This window comes from Cibotium barometz, chromosome 12 (genome assembly GCF_041138505.1).
Source record: "Cibotium barometz isolate CiBa-2024 chromosome 12, ASM4113850v1, whole genome shotgun sequence".
Lineage (NCBI taxonomy): Eukaryota > Viridiplantae > Streptophyta > Polypodiopsida > Cyatheales > Cibotiaceae > Cibotium > Cibotium barometz.
Genome location: NC_141057.1, coordinates 55,809,398 through 55,830,034, shown reverse-complemented (window position 1 = coordinate 55,830,034; position 20,637 = coordinate 55,809,398). Strand labels below are relative to the sequence as shown.

The 20,637-nt window shown below is 47.9% G+C and overlaps 1 protein-coding gene and 1 pseudogene across 2 annotated transcripts in view; one reads left to right on the top strand and one right to left on the bottom strand.

Annotated features, from left to right (window-relative positions):
- The window catches only part of LOC147633608 (uncharacterized), a 58,091-nt gene that overhangs the window by 23,095 nt on the left and 14,359 nt on the right, over nucleotides 1-20,637 (bottom strand). The window lies entirely within an intron of this gene.
- Nucleotides 7,570-8,396, top strand: LOC147633610 (vacuolar protein sorting-associated protein 60.1 pseudogene; annotated as a pseudogene). Its single transcript, XR_015267153.1, has 3 exons — nucleotides 7,570-7,644; nucleotides 7,992-8,143; nucleotides 8,234-8,396. The product of XR_015267153.1 is annotated as a vacuolar protein sorting-associated protein 60.1 pseudogene (transcript).

Sequence of the window (20,637 nt, the reverse complement as noted above, 5' to 3'; positions counted from 1 at the left end):
TTGCCTCCATATGTGAAACTCCGTGCTAAGGACAGCCCACAGTCGGATAGTGACAGGGCTGATATGGCCAAGATTCCGTATGCTTCAGCTTGTGGCAGTCTCATGTATGCAATGTCCGGCCTCGTAGCAACCATGGCATACATGAGACTGCCACAAGCTGAAGCATACGGAATCTTGGCCATATCAGCCCTGTCACTATCCGACTGTGGGCTGTCCTTAGCACTGAGTTTCACATATGGAGGCAAAGGAGTACTAGTCTTCTTCCCCCCATCCATATTGAACCTCCGCAAAACTTTGCCAATGTATTCCTTCTGAGACAAATACAACACATGCTGATTTCTGTCGCGAAGTATCCGCATACCCAAAATGTGATTTGCATCACCCAAATCCTTCATATCAAAGGTTTGATGCAGCCTCTTCTTTAAGGCATCCATCTCTTTACGAGATTTCCCGGCAATCAACATATCATCAACATACAAGATGAGGATCAATAGACTGCCATCCAAAGCTTTCTTGGTGTATAAGCAGTGATCTATGTCACCTCTCATGAAATCCTGGGATTTCATGAATGTATCAAATTTATGATACCATTCCCTTGGTGCCTGTTTGAGCCCATAAAGACTCTTTTTCAGCTTGCATACAAGCTTCTCCTTTCCATTCACTGCATAACCCTCTGGCTGTTGCATATATATCTCCTCATGGAGATCACCGTGAAGAAAAGCAGTCTTCACATCCATCTGAATCAAATCGAGATCATCATGAGCAACCAAAGCTAATACAGCTCTAAGTGTGGTCATTTTGACCACTAGAGAGAAGATCTCATCAAAGTCCACACCATATTCCTGCTTGAAGCCCTTAGCCACTAACCTGGCTTTGTATCTTGGCTTTGCATCAGGTGCAACTTTGAGCCTGTAAACCCACTTGCATGGCAAAACCTTCTTGCTTGTAGGCAAATGCACCAACTTCCATGTTCCATTTTTGTGCAGAGAATCCATCTCTGACTTCATGGCACGCTCCCAAAGAGCCCTGTCTGCCCTCTGTAAAGCCTCCTTATAACATGAGGGCTCCCCACAGTCAGTGAGCATCAAGTAGTCAACCCCTGGAACAACAAACCTGTCAGGGGCTCTGGAGGGTCTTGTGGACCTCCGTACCCAATGACCATCATTTGCAGGTTGCTGTCCAGCCTGCATATCACCTATTGGTGGCTCTTGTTCCATGCCATAAGGCTGAAAAATCATGCCCGGTATCTCCTCTAACTGTGGGATATCCATAGGGATATCTTCTGCCATCTCTGGCTGTCCATTTGGACCATTTTCAGCACCATTTAAGGACTGGTTTTGCTGCTGTAATGGCTGATTTACAGCCCTTGGTTGTTGTCCATGATGTCCATCATCATCAAAGATGACTCTGCCAGGCTCCTGTTGCCTTGCTGGCTCCTTATACATGCATGTTTCATCAAAAAATGACATCATTGCTGCGTATAATCTTTCTATTCACGGGATCCCAAAGTCTATACCCCATTTCACCTCTGTCACCATATCCTAGGAATATGCATTTGTGAGACTTAGGATCAAGTTTGGTGCGCATTTCCCTGCGTATGTGCGCGTACGCAACGCAACCAAACACTTTCAGGTGCTTGTATGACGGAGGCTTCCCTGTCCATACTTCCTCTGGCACTTTCCCACCAAGCCTCGTGTTAGGTGACCTGTTTATAAGATGAACGGCTGTCATAACAGCCTCAGCCCAAAAACCATGAGGTAATGCAGCATGTGACAACATAGAACGGACCTTCTCCTGAATGGTCCTGTTCATCCTCTCTGCTGTCCCGTTTTGTGGAGGATCATAAGGAGTAGAAAGCTCCCTCTTGATGCCTTTAGCATCACAAAAGTCCTGAAACTGTTTGGACATATACTCTCCACCATTGTCGGAACGCAAAGCCTTCAGTGTCTTGCCAGTTTGATTCTCAACAAGAGCAACAAACTTCTCAAACACTGAGAATGTATCACTCTTCAAACGAAGAGGATAAACCCACACCTTGCGTGCGGCATCATCAATAAAGGACACAAAATATTTTGCCCCTCCCAAAGAAAGCTGAGGCATCTCACATACATCTGTATGCACAAGCTCTAACTGAGCATCTTTCTGTCCAACAGCTTTCTTGTGGGGACACTGGAGTTGCCTACCATATATACAATGCTCACAAAACTAAAAACTTGAAAACTTTAGAGAAGGCAAGTAACCAAAACGAGATAATTGCTCCATTCCTTTGACACTCATGTGTCCCAACCGGCTATGCCACATAGAGATTTCCGACAGCTCGGTTGCATTTACATTAGCATGGTGACAAACACCAACATGCATGAAGTAAAGAGTGTCCACCTTAGAGTCTCTGGCAACAACCAGTGAGCCCTTACTAATCTTCCACTTTCCACGACCAAATGTGGTAACATAATCAGCATCATCAAGCTGTCCAGTAGAAAGCAGGTACCAAAAAATGGAGCTGCTAATAACAACCCCCTCTCCCACCTACAAGCCTCCTCTGGCTGGAAGCACATGGAGGAAACTATTTATATACCTAGAGAATAACACCATCCTCGTCCTCCCGAGCCGGAAGCGTCCTAGGAGCCGTAGATGAGTCACTAGAAGTATCTGAATCATTGTCCTGTGTCTTGTCTTTGCCCTTCTTCTAGGATGAAGACTTGCCCTTGCCCTTGTCCTTCTTCTTCGTCAAGCAGTCTTTAGACAAATGTCCTTTGTAACACTGGCTTCAACCTTTCTTCTGTACTGAAGCAAGTGCTTGATCTTGACCATTAAGAGACAGCTTGACCTTACCTCGTGAAACGAGAACGGACTCTTCTTCCAAGAGAAGGGAGCTGAGGTCATCAAAATCCAACTTGCTTTCTATGACCTGGCACAACAAAGCCCGAGATACCACATCATACTCTAGAGGAAGCTTTGTGTGACGATAAGTGTAGGACAAGGCAGCATCCATTACCAATAATTGATCATGGATAACATTGGCATTCATTAAAAAAGACTGCACCGAACTACCAATAGAAAATTCTAGACTATATAGTTGCCCCTGCAGAGTCACTGCCCTCATCGAGAAATCTCGAGCATAAAGATCCTCCAACTTGGACCAAGCTTGATGTACACTACCAAGAGTTTGCACGCCGGTGAGACCTCCTTCGTAATGGTCCGCACAAGCCCTGAGTGTGCCTTCAAATCACGATCCCAGTCTTGTAATTCTGCAAGGAATTCATCCTCTTAACCTGGGTCGAATGCCTTGAGTTTTGAGGACGCTCGGGCTTCTTCTCACTTTGAACAATCTCCCACAAACCCTTCTAAACCAACCAGACTCGTAGATTCAGCTTCCAATGAGCATAGTTGGTTCCATCCAACTTGTCCTTGTTCATACAGGGAGGAGCCATATATGTAGCAACAACGAACGCCATGAAAACACAAATCTCAGCACTCCAAGACTTCTCTTGAGCACTTTCCAACGAAGCGAAGCACAAGGACCAATCAACCCCCTCTCAAATCTGAGAGAGAAAGGGGCTGGACAGCAGCAAAACAGTCTACCAAAACACACCGGAAAGACCCAACCGAAAGGGCAAGAAGCAAGGCTGTCAAGGCCGCTTGTCGAGCTGCACCACACACGAATAGACCACCTCCAAGAGCTGTCCTAATTGTAAAAAACAGCCACTACAACCAGCCACTACAAAAAATGCTTAGAAAAGCAAAACATAGCCACCTTGGACTTGCACCTTGTCGCCTTGCGAGGCAAAAGCACCACAGGAGAAAATGCTGATGTGAATAGGCACAGAAAAAACGCAGCAGCTCCTTCTGAAGAAAACGCAAATGCAACAGCAGCACCAAAACACAGGAGGAAGGAGGGGATCAAAGAAACGCAGATGATGGCAATGGAGACCCCCCCCCCCCCCCCCCCCCCCCCGGGGGTCTTTTTTTGTCTTCGCCGCCTCCCCCCCCCCCCCCCCCCCCCTCTTTCTGTTTTTTCCGTCCCCTGGTTTTTTTTCTTGCCTTCCGCCGTCCCCCTCTGCCCTTTGTGTGCAGCTCGGTTCTTGCAGGACTCTCCGCATTCGCTCCGCCTTCGACATAGCTTCAGACTCTGATGGAGGCTCCTCCCGCCCCACCTCAGAGGGACTCTCCCACAGCCCCCTCGCCCGCCCCTGAGGATACCCCCATCAGGCTTTCTCTTTCGCCAGAAGAGGAAGCGAGCCTCGCCGCAGAGGTGGAACGCCTCCAGGCACATTCCACCATCTGCCGTATAGTCGGCACTCGCCCCAGCAGAGGGGAGATCCGGGATCTTCTCCAAGCCCGCCTTCTTGCAGATGTGGGCAAGATCTTGGACGTTCAGCTACTGGGCCGTGGACACTACCAGATCGAGTTCGAGACAGCCCAAAGCGTGACCAAGGTCCTAGCCATGAGTCCCCTTGACATCAGGGGCGCTCGGGCATTCTTCAGACCTTGGCAGCATGGCTTTGACCCAGCAGCGGCCGAGCAGGGAGAGCGCCTTTTCCATGTTACAGTTTGCTTCCCTGGACTCCGCCGTGAGTACCTTCCGTTCCTTTCTAGGCTAGGAGCATTGGTAGGTTCGATGCTTGAGACTGGCCCCACAGCAACTTCAGTGGTGGCCAGAGCAGCTGGGCTACCTTCGGTCAGAGTTTTAGTTCCGGACATCTCCTCCCTTCCGAAGGTCATTCAGCTACCTAGGATAGGGGGGGGATGGATTGATCAGAGAGTGGAGTTTTCGGGGCTCCCGAACTAGTGCTTTATCTGCAGGCAGGTCGGCCACCTAGCCAAGGCTTGCCCTCGCAGGAGACCCCAACCTTCACCGCAGCAGAAGGCCCCCGATGGCCCACCCACAGATGCGGCTCGGCAGGCAGCCTCCGGGACACCTGCTCAACCCACAGAGACCTCGGAGTGGCAGCCTGGACACGGGCGCCGTCGAGGGAGACAGCCCCAGCAGCACGCCCAGAGACCGATGCAGCAGCAGCCACAATCTTAGCATCACTGGGTTCCCGTGAGGAACAGCTTTGCTCCCCTACAGGAGGAGACCCCAGCGCCGACTGAGGACCAAGAGATGCCAGCACCCCCTCCTTCGCCCCCACCCCTCCCGCCTCGCTTCCACCTTCGCCTCCTCTCGTCCCCGCTCCGGTTCTGGCAGCGGCTCCTTCTCCAGCCCCTTCTCCCCCCCCCCCCCCCCCCCGCGCTCGCCTCAGCTCCCCGAGAGGCCCTGGCAGTTCCCTGGCGCTCACCTGCAGTCCGGCAGACACTGAGCACCGACCTTGCTCGAGCACCGCAGAGGAGACTTACCATGCCGATTCGGGCTTCACGGATATCCTCTATCCGCAGTCGGCTGAGTCGTCTCGACACTAGACAGCGCTCGGAGGCTTTTGATTATTCCTTCACATGGCTTTTTGGAGCGGAGGGCCCCCATGAGCCACCACCCATCAAAGTTCATGTAGTGATACCTCCGGCCCGAGGGGAGGAGGCACTTGATTCAGCGGTGGCCTTCTCATTCCCTCTCTGTGGCCCTAGCGACCGGGAGTGGACTATGGATCTCGCTCTTAGCACTTTGAAGACTCGGGCAGTTGAGTTTTCTCACCATGTGAGCGATCTGGAGGTGACAGACATGATAGGCCGACTATGGGAATTGGCTCATTTTTTCTTTGATCCCGGGAGTGTGGATGCCTTCGGGATTCGCCATTTGGTGGTTCGCATAGTGGCAAACTTAGCACACGACCCTGGATATGTATGCATACACGAGGTTGCTTTGTCTGAGCGGGAGGCAGTCGCCATGGGACACAGCCACACTGGCGCATGATCCGAGATTCTTGCAGCACACAAGGTGGGCAGATTCGCAGCCGCTCGGATGGGGACTATTCTCCATCCAAGCCGCTAGCGAAGGCCCGTCGTACGGCTGAGACAGCCTCCACCTCAGCAGGCCATCCATGAGGATCATCTCATGGAATGTACAGGACCTTGGCGGCGCACACTATATACGTTATCGTGGTTGCTTGAGGCAGGAGCTTCAGAGATGCCTGGTTGGGGGCAGTATTGATATTTTGATGATGCAGGAGCACCATTTGGGTGAGAGCAAGATCCGGAGATACGGTTCGGTGATGCCTGGTAGATGGGAAACCTTTTGGTTGCACGGTTTGGCCCCTTGGGTGGGCAGGGAGGAGTATGTATGGTCATTGCGGATGTATGGCGGCAGGCCATTGTGGATCGCGGGATCATTGTGCCTGGTAGAGCACAGTATGTCATTCTGAGGATGCATGATGAGCTCTTTGGCGTGCTCAATGTCTATGCGCCCAACCATGCTAGTGCCAGAGCAGAGTTCTGGACCCAGGTTACGGATGCATTGCCAGAGGCCGCACATTGGTGTGTCGAGGGAGACTTCATCATGCTTGAGGACCCGGCCGATAGGGTGGGAGGCAGTCATGTGACAGTGCACGGCACGGAGCTTGCAGCTTGGGAGCGATTTTGCATGACACTGAGGATCACTGATGCATGGCAGCATGAGGCTTTCTCCCGCTCTCAGGACAGTCTTAGTTTCTCTCGGTCGGATCGCCGGCAGGGAGGGACTAATCTATCACGAATCGGTCGCTTCTATGTGGGCAACATGTTAGGGGAGCGAGGGGGCTCCGTTGGCATTCTCACTGGCACCTCTTTTTCAGACCATGCGCCAGTTATTTTGACACTTGAGGAGAGGACACGGGAGACCAGCTTGTAGTTGAGGATCCCAGAGAGGGTACTTACAGATCCTAGTCTCGCTGAGGACATTGAGAGGATATGGCATGATAGCCAAAGCTCTGACCAGGATGCAGCAGGCCAGTGTGCCTAGGGACTCATCGAGCTCAGCTCTTTTTTGCATGCTACAGCCTTGACACGGCTGGGAGAGACACGTGAGCGGGAGCGTCGGTTGAGATGTAGCCTTGCTTCGCTTCACCGCCTTCAAGAGCAGCAGCCTACATGTGAGTGGGTGGCGTCCAGGGCCTAAATTTGACGCCTGTTTTTCCTGTCAAGGGCCATTTTGCCTGTCAAAAAAGGTAGTTGAAAAAAATTCCTGTCAAATGACAAGCCTAAGAACAAAATTTGCCTGTCACCTCGACAAGCTGTTCCAAATACTACCAGTCAATTGAAATTTGACATGCTTAGTATTATTATTAAAGTTAGTAATTATTACTACATTTCTAATGGCCAATGGCCATGTGTGGGCGCTGGGCGGCGGGCGGTGACGGGTGGCCGGTCAAGGTATGGAAGCCTGAAGGGTTCACGATTCACGAATCACAAGGGTTTGGAAAAATTTCCAATTTGGGACCTGGCTGATTCGAATCACAAGGGTTTGGAAAAATTTCCAATTTGGGACCTGGCTCTGCAGTCTGCGCCGCCTTGTAACTTGTAAGTTGTTACAGCTTACCCTGTCTCTAGGTTGGGAGTCGGGACTCGGCGGTGGCGGGCAGGAGAGGGCGACTCGCGAGCAGCGCAGCAGGGCCCAGAGGGCAGCACACAACGAATCGCGATGGATGGCTTCATTGGCTTATGAAGAAGATCTTCGGATCCAAGAAGAAGAAAGAGAAGCCGCCTCCTGTGACAGTCGAAGAGGCCACAGAAAAGGTTCCCCCTGCCCTCCCTTTTCTTCTCTCTCTCTCTCTCACACACACACACGCACACAGAGTTTCTGTTGATTCTACAATGTAAGATGACCTTATTTCTCGCTAGATCTTCAGTTTCTCAACGTATGTGAATGCTTGTTCTACTGCTTTTTCCCCCTGTTCTCTGTGTGAATCAATGGAAGATGATGAATTTTCCAAGCCTGCTTCCTTGTAAAAGACTGCTCTTTTTCATGTCCTCTGCGTAAATTCATGGCGGATGAAGCCTGTACTGCTTCTTTCTTCAAGGAAGTATTTCTTTACTGAAAGGTACATAAATCTGCCCTTGTTTCTGTGCAAAAATATGTGCAGATAAACAGGAGAGGAGACATTGCTGATGAGAAGATCAAGAAGCTGGATGCGGAACTTCTGATTTTCAAGGAGCAGATCAAGAAGACGAGGCCGGGAGCGGCGCAGGATGCTCTCAAAGCACGTGCATTGCGGGTTCTGAAGCAGAAGAAGATGTACGGACATGGTTCAAGAAAACTGTTCAGAGTATATCGGTTTGCTGGTTCTTGTCATCTGTTTACTGTATGTTTTTGCTTTCCAAACAGGTATGAGGCTCAGAGAGACATGCTATACAGTCAAAGCTTCAAGCTGGAGCGTGTTTCGTTTGCAACAGAAGGCATAAAGGATGCTCGGGAGACGCTGGCTGTGACCAACTCTTCCCTGGGCGATGTGCTGTGTTCTGGACGACCTGCCCACCTGGCCAACTGATCCATTCTCATGAAAGTCTAAACAGATGACAGGTATCACCTATTTGGGTCCTGATTTCTTTTGCGGCTTCTCCAAATCTTGAAAATTTGAGAGCACTATGAATTGAGTCATTGATGGTACTAGAACATGCTCTATTGACTCAGGGCTTTGCACTCCTTTTTTGGCCAATGATACACGCTGAATCTGAGGCTTGAGCGCTGCATCCTCCTGCTGAATAGGCCCAGTAGTTGGCAGCAACAAGCGTGTTCGTGACTGAAGTCTAAAGCTTTCTACGCAAGGAATATTTGGAAATTTTAAGAGTAAGTGATGCTATCTTTTTGTGATTCATTCTTCTTGTTTGAGCTCTATGCTTTTGTTGCAAACAAATGTTGAAGAAAATTACTGCACTCATTATTATAATCATATGTAGAATGCATTTTATGTATAGTTTTTTGGGATATTTAATGGTTACCTCGCTCATGTATGGTATGGTTCAATGTGTTGCAGACTAGGTTAGTTCTGCCTATTGCTAGTTGACAATGGATCCTGGCAAGAGAGTAGCGAGTTCACTCTCTTCTTCAAGGAAGAAGAGAAAGTCTCAGCCCAAGCTGGATGCTTTTTTAACTAAGCAGTCAAGCGGTGCAGGCCAGCCTAGCAATGCATGTAATGATGTACAAAGAAATGTGGCTAATGCACAAAGTGATGTGGCCAATGCTCAAGGCCATGATACTATCATGAGTGGCAGTAGGAGTGGTGCTGATGTAAATGATCATGTGGCTATTGAGATTAACAAGTCTGCTCAAGCTCCAGAAGCTTCCAAGAAGACTAAAAGGAAATGGCGTAATCAATGGACTCTCATCCATCCATGGGCTTACTTATGTAAGTCCATGTTGAATGAGGAAAGAATAAAATGTACTTATTGTCAGGACACCAAAAAGGTGAATATGTATACATCCCAAGAGGGTTCCTCAAGCATAATGATCTCAGCATTGCATGATCATGCTTTGACACTTCCTCATAAGGATGCTGTGCGTATTTTGAATGCAAGAAAACGCATCAATGATGTTGGTAAAGGGCCTCTTGACCATGGCATAGAGAGCATTGTCCACACGGAACAAGCTCGAATTTTGACATGTATGAAGGTCGTTTATTTCTGTGCTTGTGAAGATCTTCCTTTAGAGAAGTATCCTAGCCAATGCAAGCTATTGCGTGAGCTTGGTACACCAAATGTTCCTGCTTCTGATGAGTATGGTTCATATGTGAACCCAATGTCTGGAAGAGAGATGTTGTTAGCCATTAGAGATCATGTAAAAAAGCAGATGCTAGCAGACATGCATGCAAGTCCTTTTTACTCATTGCTTATTGATGAAAGTACAGACCGCACTATGGAGAAGCATTTGATCATTTATGTCTTGTATGTTGGTAACTCCGGAAAGGGGCGTGCAAAGTGTTCCTTTGTTGAGTTGTTGCCTGTGGAGAATGCAAATGCAAAGGACATTTATGATGCAATGCGTACATTTATAGAGGACACTGGGTTAGAACTTCAAAAGCTCATTGCCATTGCAACTGATGGAGCATCTGTTATGATTGGGCACAAGACAGGTGTAGTTGCACGTTTTCAAGAAGTTATGCCTCATATCATGGGTGTACATTGTATTGCCCATAGACAGTCTCTTGCAGCAAAGGATGGTTTTGTCTCACATCCACATGTTTATGCCTTTGTTGATAAGGTTGCCAATAAGGTGTACTGCTGGTTGGGAAAGTCCGCTAAGAGACATGCAGAATTATGGAAGATCATGAGTGAATATGATATGACGGATATGAAAGCATTACAAATTCACTCGGTACGATGGCTTTCAAGAGGGCAAGTGATGGAAAGGCTTGTTAACATACTGCCTGCTGTTCTTGAGCAGTGGCAACGCCATGACAAAAAGTGGTATGGATATGCCACTATGTATGTGGTGCAGTTTATGATACACCTTTCTGCCGATGTACTCATAGAGTTGAATAAGTTGAATGTAGAATTCCAAAGGCAAGAAATGGATGTCACCACAATTGGTGCGATGATTGATTTGACATTTGAGAAGCTCACAAGAAGGTATCTTAGTAGCGATATCCGTAATTTTGGTACTGGATCAAAGCATTTGACTACTTTCTTGGGGATGGCGAAAGAGGGCACATTAGTGTATTCAAATGCAAGTGGAAAGACTTATACGCATGCTTTGAAATTCAAGCCTATTCCTAATGACAAAAAGAAGAAAAATGCTAAAGAAATTAGTGAGTCTGCAGGAGAAGATGAGGAATTGGACTTAGACATTTTACTTGAGGATAGTGCAAAAGAGACCGGATCTCGTGAAGAATGCATATATATGGCACAAGCATATGTACAGAACATTTTGGATGCACTTACTCGTCGTTTTGAGGATCTCTCAGTGTACAATGCTTTCAAAATATTTAGTCCCTCATCATATCCATTGGATGCAATTGATCGAGAGAAAAGAACGCAAGAATGGTTGGAAAAATTAATAAATCGGCTTAATGTGGACAGTCATACTATTGACATACAAAAATGTATGAGTGAAAGAGAAGATTTTGTTGGCATGTTATATAGGGTTGCACAAAATAAGAGTATACATGATGCATGGGAAGTATGCAGCGCAACCAAGACTTGGTGGGATTTATATCCCGGAATGATGCATTTATGGCAATTAAGTTTGGTTGTTCCAGCAAGTACCGCTGCATGTGAGCGTGGTTTTTCTCGCCAAAATTTCATCAAAAGTACCTCAAGATCTGCCTTACGACTAGACACTTTGGATGCTTTGATGTTTCTATCTATTGATGCACGTGGGAGTTCTTTGATTGACTGGGACGATGTGTTTGATATTTGGGGTAAAGCAAAAAAGAGGAGAGCTATGCCATTAGAGTGATTTTTGGATTGCACAGCTTTGATGATTGTTCACATTTTCAGTCTTTTGTCCGAGGTTTATTGTGATCTAGTGGTTTTTTATTTGATATCTTTTGATGATTAGGGATTTTGCACTGGCAAGATATGCATGAATGTGATTTTAAAGAGAGCCGGTCCGTAGGTTATTCTCTATTTTATGTGTCTTCTTTTTATGGTATCTGTGTTGATATAAATTTACCTGTCATTTGACAAGAACTTTTTTATTGAAACCTGTCAAGCGAAAGGCGAAAAAAAAAATTGCCTGTCATAAAAAATTTCATAGCAGCCGTCAAATTTAGGCCCTGGTGGCGTCCCAACTGAGCCAGGCACGCCAGGAGGTTAGAGAGGCAGAGGAGCAGAGACATGAGTTCTACTATCGTCGCCAGGTCTCTCAGTGGACGCAGCTTGGTGATAGAGTGACTGGGGAGTTTTTTGAGATCACTGGACCTCGCCATGCTCGAGCAGGAGTCCGCCAGCTCAGGCGGCAGGACGGATCGGTAGCCACTGGGCCCGGGGAGATCAGAGCCATTGCAACTGAGTTCTATAGACCTGCTTTCAGCGGAGCCAGCCACTGAGGCTCGGGATGCTTGCAGACAGACTGTGTGGGCCCATGTGCAGAGGAGGGTCACAGATCGTATGCGTACAGTTCTGGGTGAGCCTCTTTCAGAGGTTGAGCTTGCTGAGGCCTTGAGGGTCCTTCCGCGCCATAGTTGCCCTGGGGAGGACGGATTGATGTTGGGGTAAAGGCGTTATGCCCACCCTTATAGTGTGTACAAGCCCATAAGTTATAGTACATAGTACACTTAGTACTTTTAATGTACTAAGTGCACTATGTGTACTAGTGCAATATACATGTGTGATAGGGGAGTCACACACTCATGCCTCATGAGTTGACTTATCCCCACAACTCTCTCTCTCTCTCTCCCTTTGTTCTTCTCTGTGTATGTCTCCCACACATGAATTAACCTAACCCTAATTCCTGTTTCTCCCACACAACTGGTATCAGAGCCTTCAATTGGAGCCATGGTCATTCTGCTGGTCGTACCCTGTGCAAGTTGTACCCTATGACTGCTATCAGCTGGCTGTCACCCTCATTAGTCTACAGCGCTCGTGTGTTGGGCGCAGCCTGTGTGTAAAGAGGAGAAGCGACCAGCTAGGCAGGCAGCGCAGCAGGTAGCCTACGCTGCCCAACAGGCAGCAACCAGCGCTGCCCAGCTATTCAGGCGCATACCCAGGCGGGTGCCCGTCAACAACACCTAGTAGCGCTACAGATTTTGGACGTGGTGAGGTGTGCAAAAACGCGAGCCACTGAAGTGAGCGAAGAAGAAGCATTGGGCGAAAGCGTGGAGCGAACAAGCGACTGGCCTTCCTTTGCTCGCCAGTCCTATTCTGGTCAGGGTCTGCTCGCACTGGGCGAGTGCTTGCGGGTGGCTAATCACCCGACGGAGCTGCTCCTTCTTCACACCAGGCGGAGCGATGGCGTGGCAGCTGGTAGGCAGGCGAGCATAGAAGAACGCCGTGCATTCAGCTGGTAGGCAGGCGAGCGAAGAAAAACGCCAAGCATTCAACAGGCGCTCAGCTCCACGTCACCTGCTGAGGAGAAAACGTAACCCGGTCCGTACATTACCTGCAGGTGATCTAAATCTGCAGCGCAGCCAACTCCATCAACACAAGCAGAATCAGTTTTGCCTCCCCCTTTCTGCATCAGTTTCCTGCAACAAAATTCAGAAATTACAAGGTATCTTGCTTCAATTTTTTTTTGGGACTTGCAATTGAGCAGGTACAATAATCAATTGAGCAGGTACAGGTGCCCAATTGCTCAATTTTTGAGCAAAATTGGCAAAATTGGGTGACATTGGTCACAATCAAGATCAATTTGCAGGAAATTGGTCACAATCAGGATCAATTTGCAGGAAATTGGATGTCGAAATTTGGGGCTTTTGATGTAATTGTGCAATTAAGCACTCATACATGCTGTATGATGTGAAAAATCGCACATTTGGGCAAAATTGCAGCAAATTGCAGTGCAAATCAAGGGGCTTTTGTGCCGATTAAGTTGATTTGCATGCAGGCAATCGCATTTGATGCTGTGGATAATGTGTTGATGCCTTACAAGCACTCAATGTGCCTGTAAATCAAGGGGCTTTCATGTATTTGATGTATATGTGGCCAAAGGGAAGCATCGTGAACACTCTGGATGCCTTCATGTGCGTCAATGTACCATGTATGATCAAAAATTGATCTTAAATCAAGGGGCTTTTCAAGTTCGTATGCTTGTTGAGCTTGGCAAAGCAGCAGGCAAGACATTTATGCCTTGAATCCTCAAAAAATCAGCTTGCAGTCAAGGGGCTTTTGCCCAATTTCTGTTCGGGACTGTTGTATGCAGTGTTCGGGACTGTAAAAGTCTGATTTTCACTCATTTGGACAGCCAGGAGAGCATTTATTGCTACTGTACCTGCTGGTACAGATTTGGCACAGCTTTGTGCATGTTTTGGCATGGCTGCACATTGATTTGAGTGAGCAAAAGGTTCATTTACAGCTGCTGTATTTGTCGGTACAGGTTTGGTACATCATTGGTGAGCACTTGGTAGTACTGTACAGTACTTTGGAAGGGCAACAGAGCACATTTAAGGTGCTGTCCAAAATCTGCAGCAACCAGATTTTGGTGTTTTCATCACATATAGTGGGAGAAAAGTTGCATTCTTGCTTCCGCAGTGGGAGATAAAGCTTGGGAGAACAACTGTGAGCACTTTGTGTGCTTTTGGTGCAGTGTTTGCACATTTGCAGGGAGTCAGGCATTGACAAGTTGCATATTGCTATGGCAACCACAGGTGAGAGCTCTTCATTGCTTCACATCAAGAAGCTTGAAGGCTCACATAACTATGATATTTGGCAAACCCAGTGCTACAATGTGTTGCTCCAGAAAAAGCAGCACAAGCCTATCAAAGAAAGGGGTGTAATGCCCGCTTCTCTTACTGCTGAAGAGTGGGAAGATATGGATGAGCTGGCAAGATCTACTATCATGTTGTCTGTGTCAGACTCATTACTTTTCAGCATTCGTGAAGAGAAGACAGCTTGGGGAATGTGGCAGAGATTGCAGGACTTGTATGCCCAACAAAGTGCCTCAAGCAAAGTGTATTGGTTGAAGAAACTCGTAGGTCTTCAGATGAAGGAAGGGGCGTCTATGACAGCCCATCTAAATGAGTTTAATGGTATTGTCAGCCAGGTCATTAATCAAAAGTTGGCAATGGACGATGAGTTCAAAGCCACTTTTTTGTTATGCACTTTGCCAGAGAGTTGGGACACATTTAGGACAGCCACTAGCAATTCGCATGCTATGCTGTCATATGCAGATGTTGAGGGTGCTCTTCTTCAAGAAGAGATGAACAGGAAAAACAACTCTGTTGGAAAGTCCAATGCAATGAATGCACGTGGGAGATCCCAGCAAAGGGGTAAAAGCCAAGAAAGGGGAAGGAGCAAGTCTCGCTCCAAAAAGGATTTGGAATGCCATTATTGTGGCAAGAAGGGACACATTAAAAAGCAATGCTACAAATGGAAAAATGATCAAAAGGAAAAGGAAAAAGGCAAAGACAAAGAGAAAGATGAAGCCAAAGATGTAAAGCCAAAGGGCAAAAGTGGAGTCAAGATTGAAGAAATCAATGTGTCACATGCAGGTGGCAGTGAGGATGAGGTCCTATTTACGTCTTCACTTGATGCCCATTCACTTCTTACAGGTGGTCATGGTATGCACTCATGGATCATTGATTCAGGTGCCTCCTTTCATGTCACAGGTTGCAGAGACTTGTTTGTCAGGTATACTGCTGGCAATGAAGGAGTGGTTTATTTGGGTGATAACCCTGCATGCAAGATTCTTGGCAGAGGTGATGTGAGGCTTGTGTTTTCAGATGGCTCACAGCTTATGCTCCATGATGTCAGGCATGTGCCTGAGATCAAGAAGAATCTGCTTTCTACTGGACAGCTTGATGATGCTGATTATGTTACCACATTTGGTCGTGGAAAGTGGAAAATTAGTAAGGGCTCACTGGTTGTTGCCAGAGGCTCTAAGGTGGACACTCTTTATTTCATGCATGCAGGTGTTTGTCACCATGCTAATGTAAATGCAACCGAGCTGCCGGAAATCTCTATGTGGCATAGCCGGTTGGGACACATGAGTGTCAAGGGAATGGAGCAATTGTCTCGTTTGGGTTACTTGCCTTCTCTAAAGTTTTCAAGTTTTCAGTTTTGTGAGCATTGTATATATGGTAGGCAACTACAGTGCCCCCACAAGAAAGCTCTTGGACAGAAAGATGCTCAGTTAGAGCTTGTGCATACAGATGTATGTGAGATGCCTCAGCTTTCTTTGGGAGGGGCAAAATACTTTGTGTCTTTTATTGATGATGCCACACGCAAGGTGTGGGTTTATCCTCTTCGTTTGAAGAGTGATACATTCTCAGTGTTTCAGAAGTTTGTTGCTCTTGTTGAGAATCAAACTGGCAAAACACTGAAGGCTTTGCGTTCCGACAATGGGGGAGAGTATATGTCCAAACAGTTTCAGGACTTTTGTGATGCTAAAGGCATCAAGAGGGAGCTCTCTACTCCTTATGATCCTCCACAAAACGGGATAGGAGAGAGGATGAACAGGACCATACAGGAGAAGGTCCGTTCTATGTTGTCACATGCTGCATTACCTCATGGTTTTTGGGCTGAAGCTGTTATGACAGCCGTTCACCTTATAAACAGGTCACCTAACACGAGGCTTGGTGGGAAAGTGCCAGAAGAAGTATGGACAGGGAAGCCTCCGTCATACAAGCACTTGAGAGTGTTTGGTTGCGTTGTGTACGTGCACATACGCAGGGAAATGCGCACCAAACTTGATCCTAAGTCTCACAAATGCATATTCCTAGGATATGGTGACAGAGGTGAAATGGGGTATAGACTTTGGGATCCCGTGAATAGAAAGATTATACGCAGCAATGATGTCATTTTTGATGAAACATGCATGTATAAGGAGCCTGCAAGGCAACAGGAGCCTGGCAGAGTCATCTTTGATGATGATGGACATCATGGACAACAACAAAGGGCTGTAAATCAGCCATTACAGCAGGAAAACCAGCCCTTAAATGGTGCTGAAAATGGTCCAAATGGACAGCCAGAGATGGCAGAAGATATCCCTATGGATATACCACAGTTACAGGAGATACCGGGCATGATTTTTCAGCCTTATGGCATGGAACAGGAGCCACCAATGGGTGATATGCAGGCTGGACAGCAACCTGCAAATGATGGTCATTGGGTACGGAGGTCCACAAGACCCTCCAGAGCCCCTGACAGGTTTGTTCCAGGGGTTGACTACTTGATGCTTACTGACTGTGGGGAGCCCTCATGTTAAAAGGGGGCTTTACAGAGGGCAGACAAGGCTCTTTGGGAGCGTGCCATGAAGTCAGAGATGGATTCTCTGCACAAAAATGGAACATGGAAGTTGGTGCATTTGCCTGCAGGCAAGAAGGTTTTGCCATGCAAGTGGGTTTACAGGCTCAAAGTTGCACCAGATGCAAAGCCAAGATACAAAGCCAGGTTAGTGGCTAAGGGCTTCAAGCAGGAATATGGTGTGGACGTTGATGAGATCTTCTCTCCAGTGGTCAAAATGACCACACTTAGAGCTGTGTTAGCTTTGGTTGCACATGATGATCTGGACTTGATTCAGATGGATGTGAAGACTGCTTTTCTTCACGGTGATCTCCATGAGGAGATATATATGCAGCAGCCAGAGGGTTATGCAGTGAGTGGAAAGGAGAAGCTTGTATGCAAGCTGAGAAAGAGTCTTTATGAGCTCAAACAGGCACCAAGAGAATGGTATCATAAATTTGATACATCCATGAAATCTCAGAAATTCAGGAGAAGTGACATAGATCACTGCTTGTACACCAAGAAAGCTTTGGATGGCAGTCTATTGATTCTCATCTTGTATGTTGATGATATGTTGATTGCCGGGAAATCTCGTAAAGAGATGGATGCCTTGAAAAAGAGGCTGCATGAAACGTTTGATATGAAGGATTTGGGTGATGCAAATCACATTTTGGGTATGCGGATACTTCGCGACAGAAATCAGCATGTGCTGTATTTGTCTCAGAAGGAATACATTGGCAAAGTTTTGCAGAGGTTCAATATGGACGGGGGGAAGAAGACTAGTACTCCTTTGCCTCCATATGTGAAACTCAATGCTATGGACAGCCCACAGTCGGATAGAGACAGGGCTGATATGGCCAAGATTCCGTATGCTTCAGCTTGTGGCAGTCTCATGTATGCCATGGTTGCTACGAGGCCGGACATTGCATTTGCAGTGGGAGTGGTTTCTAGATACATGGCCAACCCTGGCAAGAAGCATTGGGAAGCAGTGAAAGGTGTCATGAGATACCTGAAGGGCACACAGGATATGTGCATTTGTTTTGGCAAACAAGATGCATTAGTGCATGGTTACACGGATTCGGATGATGCCGGTCATCCAGATAACCGGAAGTCTACTACCGGTTATGTGTTTACATTCACAGGAGGTGCTGTGTCATGGATATCCAGGATGCAGAAGTGCACAGCCTTATCTACTACAGAGGCCGAGTATATTGCAGCCACAGAGGCTTGCAAGGAGGCATTATGGCTATCTCGGTTAGTGGTTGATTTGGGTTATACAGGGGATATTCCATTGTTGCATTGTGACAGTCAGAGTGCCATCCAGTTGGCAAAGAACCCTGTCTTTCATGCAAAGACGAAGCATGTGGATGTGAAGTATCACTTCATCAGAGAGGTGATAGAGAACAAGCAAATTCAGCTTGTTAAGATTCATACGGATGACAACCCGGCTGATCTGTTGACAAAGAGTTTGCCTCCGGAGCGGTTTGCTCATTGCAGACACTTGATGGGCATTGGATGAGGCCAGTTTCAGCCTTGATATGGCCTTGTATATTATCATGTACATGCTGATTTTTTCTTTTCCTTCATTTAAGGGCACTTTGCCTTTAAGTGGGAGGTTGTTGGGGTAAAGGCGTTATGCCCACTCTTATAGTGTGTACAAGCCCATAAGTTATAGTACATAGTACACTTAGTACTTTTAATGTACTAAGTGCACTATGTGTACTAGTGCAATATACATGTGTGATAGGGGAGTCACACACTCATGCCTCATGAGTTGACTTATCCCCACAACTCTCTCTCTCTCTCCCTTTGTTCTTCTCTGTGTATGTCTCCCACACATGAATTAACCTAACCCTAATTCCTGTTTCTCCCACACAATTGACGCGTGCCTTTTTTATGCGTTATTGGGACCTTTTGGGGCCAGGCCTCCGCAGAGGCTTTCAGTATGTTTTGGACATTGGGGCGATGCCACAGAGCTTTTCAGAGGGCTTGATCTTTCTTATTCCCAAGGGCGAGGGAGTATCAGATGATATTCGGCATTGGAGACCTATTACGATCCTCAATACTGTCTACAAGGTCTTGGCAAAGGCCTTGAGTTTGAGGATCCAGCCCTCCCTGGGGGAGTTGATTCATGCTACCCAGACAGGATTCGTCAAGGAGCGTAGTATCCTTGACAACATTTTCACCTTCTGGGAGGCAACGGCCCGAGCTATATTTCTCCGTGAGGACCTGGTCGTGATGCTTCTCGACTTTGAGAAGGCATACGATCGAGTCGATTGGAGTTTCTTAGAGGGCACTATGCTTTGCCTGGGCTTTGAGCCAGTGTGGATTCGAGGAGTGGCGGCTCTATATTCCACAGCTCGTAGCCAGGTGCTGATGGCAGGAGGACGGGGGCCAAGTTTTGAGTTGACCAGATCAGTCCGTCAGGGGTGTCCTCTCGCCCCGTTTCTTTTTCTCTTCTTTGCTGAGGCTATGAGCATGTATCTGACGACAGAGGAGGTTGGTTTGAGAGGACTCCAGCTCCCAGTCCGGGGGGAGGACCTGCTCGATGCTGAGTTTGCTGATGACACGGGTTTATTTTTGCATGGCCAGGAGGCCAATCTTCAGAGGGCAGAGCAGTCACTTCAGGTTTTTAGTGCAGCTTCGGGAGCATTGATCAATTGGCGCAAGACAGTGGCCTTTTGGATCAGTAGCGCTCCCACTCCGGCATGGAGCCCAGACCCGGGTTTTAGATGGATTCCTCCTGGCACAGCAATGCGGTATTTGGGATGCCAGATTGGACTAGATTTGTCACCTGAGCAGCAGATTGCCCCGCTTCTTCTGAGCATTCGGAAGAAGCTTTTGTATTGGAGTACAGCTCGGCTATCCTTGGCTGGGAGGGTGGTGGTGGCAAATCATGTGCTTTTAGCGACCATGTGGTACATCACGTCTTGCTGGATCTTCTCGAGCTCTTGCATCACCCAGGTACAGAGGCTGATCAGGAACTTTCTTTGGTCTGGGCGGGATGGTCAGGCAGCCCGGGCTAAGGTCGCTTGGGCAGTTATTACACTTCCGCTGGCCCAGGGGGGCTTGGGCATTATAGATCCAGTTGATCAGAGTAGAGCCTTATTGGGGAAGCTTATTGTTCGGGGGCTGCTTCCAGGCGCTGAGCCTTGGAAAGAGCTTCTTTTGCAGCGGCTGCAGGCTCGGGCTCCCCCAGCAGGGGACACTTGGGCACCAGAGATACGATGGATCTTCATAGAGATGAGGAGGACAGGCCTCAATAGAGGATGGGAGGACAGATTTGCCTTGAGCATCCTGCGAGCTTGGGAGTTGCTGAGACCGGGACTCTCTCAGAGACCTCCTCCTTGTGATGAGGAGCGGGCCAGACAGCCGCTCATCTGGAGCCCAGCGGTTCACACAGAGCAGGGTCATATGCTGGGTTCTCGGCCTCGTCTAGCCTGGGGACCATTGGCGGCAGGCCCAGCACGTAGTTTTGGAGACTGGCAGGCCTTCGTCTAGCCTGGGGACCATTGACTGGCAGGCCCAGCACGTAGTTTTGGAGATCGAGGTGGAGAGGCTGAGTCACTTCAGAGGGGGGCTGATTATGAGGGATGACATTCAGGAGGCACTCACAAAGGAGTGGTTCACGCCTCTCGAGCCAGTGGCCCCACGGTGGATGGGAGCCTTTACGCAGTTGGAGATCCTGATTGCTGTCAGAGCTTGCACTGAGGATGGTAGATGCCTCTACTATGAGATCCAAGATGAGGGCAGACTTTAGAGAGTGGAGGTGGAGTCGCCTTTGGTTGCAGAGTGCATTTTTCAGAGGATACGGGTAGTGGCCGCCGCTTCTCGGAAGTGGCATGTTGACCCAGACCCTACAGATGTGGACTCTGATTGGAGCATATGGGCATATGCAGCACGCCCCTTGGC